General features: G+C 43.9%; 1 pseudogene; it reads left to right on the forward strand.

Moving 5' to 3' along the window:
- Positions 1–1,001: 1,001 nt before the first annotated feature.
- LOC110321268 lies at positions 1,002–1,921 on the forward strand (annotated as a pseudogene).
- Positions 1,922–2,335: the final 414 nt, after the last annotated feature.

A 2,335-nucleotide genomic window follows, 5' to 3' on the forward strand; every position in this document is an offset into this window, starting at 1 on the left:
TGAAGACTCAGAAATGAACCCACACACCTATGTTCACTTGATCTTTGACAAATGAGCTAAAACCATCCAGTGGAAAAAANANCATTTTCAACAAATAGTGCTGGCTCAACTGGCAGTTAGCATGTACAAGAATGCAAATTGATCCATTCTTATCTCCTTGTACAAAGCTCAGTTTCAAGTGCATCAAGGACCTCCACATAAAACCAGATACACTGAAAAGAATAGAAAAGAAAGTGGGGAAGAGCTTGAGCACATGGGCACAGGGGAAAAATTCCTTAACAGAACACCAATAGCTTATGCTGTAAGATCAAGAATTGACAAATGGACCTCATAAAACTGCAAAGATATCACTAAGGTCACTTCTACCTCTTAGAATGACTAATATAGAGGAACTAACCAATGATGTCAACAGGTATTGTCAAGAGTGTGGAGAAAGGAGAACCCAAATCCAGCGCCAGAACCAGGCATTTTGGAAACAGTTTGGGAATTCCTGGGGGGGAAAGAGGTAATTCAAAGACTTCCTTCTAGGACTATATACAAAGGAACTAAAACCTGTTTGTTGAAATGACTGCACATCCAAGTTCATTGCAGTATTGTTCTCAGTAGCTAAGATACGGAAGCAAACTGAATGCTTATTGATAGATGAATGGATCTTTTAAATGTGAAAAATACTGTACATTTAAATATAAGACCTGAAAATATGAAACTGCTAGAATAAAACAAGCATTATTATATATTTTATTATATATAATACATAAAATGTAAATTTTAGGTATAATATACTTATTACATATGCACATATATAAACACACACAATGAGTACCACCCAGCCTTTTTATTAAAAAAGCAAACTCTGCCATTTGCAACAACAGGAATGAGCCTAGAGAACATTACGCTAATTGAAATATGCTAAGCACAGGCTCTCTGCTCCTCCCGGCTCCCAGAGATAACTGAATCTTCTTGTGCAGTGCCACCCTCATCCTGTAGACAAGATGGTGAAAGTTGGTGTGAAAGGGTTTGGCTGTACTGGGTACCTGGTTACCAGGGTCTCCTTCTGCTCTGCGTCTGGCAAAGTGGAGAGTGTTGCCATTAATGACCCCTTCATTGACCTCAACTACATGGTCTACATGATCCAGTCTGACTCCACCTGTGGCAAATTCAATGGCACGGTCAAAGCTGAGAATGGGAAATTTGTCATCAATGGGACACCCATCACCATCTTTCAGGAGTGAGATCCTGCTAACATCAAATGGGGTGATGCAGGTGCTGAGTATGTTGTAGAGTCTTTACCACCATGGAGAAGGTCGGGGCCCACTTGAAGGGTGGGGCCAAAAGGGCCATCATCTTTGCCCCTTCTGCCAATGCCCTCATGTTTGTGCTGGGTGTGAACCACAAGGAATATGACAACTCACTCAGCAATGCATCCTGTACCACTGTGCTTAGCCCCCCTGGCCAAGGTCATCCATGACAACTTTGGCATCGTGGAAGGGCTTATGACCACGGTTCATACCATCACTGCCACTCAGAAGACTGTGGATGGTCCCCCTGGAAATCTGTGGTGTGATGACTGTGATCTGCCCAGACCATTGTTCCTGCAACCACTGGTGCTGCCAAGGCTGTGGGCAAGGTCATCCCAGAGATGAACGGGAAGCTCACTGGCATGGCCTTCCATGTTCCTACCCCCAATGTATCCATTGTTGATCTGACACACTACCTGGAGAAATCTGCCAAGTATGATGACCTCAAGAAGGTGGTGAAGCAGGCATCTGAGGGCCCACTGAAGGGCATCCTGGATTACACTGAGGACCAGGTTGTCTCCTGTGACTTCAACAGCCACTCACACTCTTCCACCTTTGATGCTGGAGCTGGCATTGCTCTCAATGACAACATTGTAAAGCTCATTTCCTAGTATGACAATTAATAAGCTACAGCAACAGGGTGGTGGAATCTCATGGCCTACATGGCCTCCAAGGAGTAAGAAACCTTGGACCACCCACCCCAGCAAGGACACTGAGAGCAAGAGAGAGGTCCTTGGTTGCTGAGGAGTCCCTGTCCCAACTCGGCCCCCAACACTGAGCATCTCCCTCACAATTTCCATCCCAGATCCCCATAATAACAGGAGGTGCCTAAGGAGCCCTCCCTACTCTCTTGAATACCATCAATAAAGTTCGCTGCACACCACAAAAATATGCTAAGCACAGATGGATAACTACTGTCTGATGGAATTAAAAGACAGGACACTATTGACAATTTCCTTTAGGGTAGAAACTCTGTCTTAGATTCTTCATGTTCGTTTTATTTCATGTACTTCAAGTTCAGCAGGTAATAATCATTA

Source organism: Mus pahari, chromosome 5, assembly GCF_900095145.1.
Source record: "Mus pahari chromosome 5, PAHARI_EIJ_v1.1, whole genome shotgun sequence".
Classification (NCBI taxonomy): domain Eukaryota; kingdom Metazoa; phylum Chordata; class Mammalia; order Rodentia; family Muridae; genus Mus; species Mus pahari.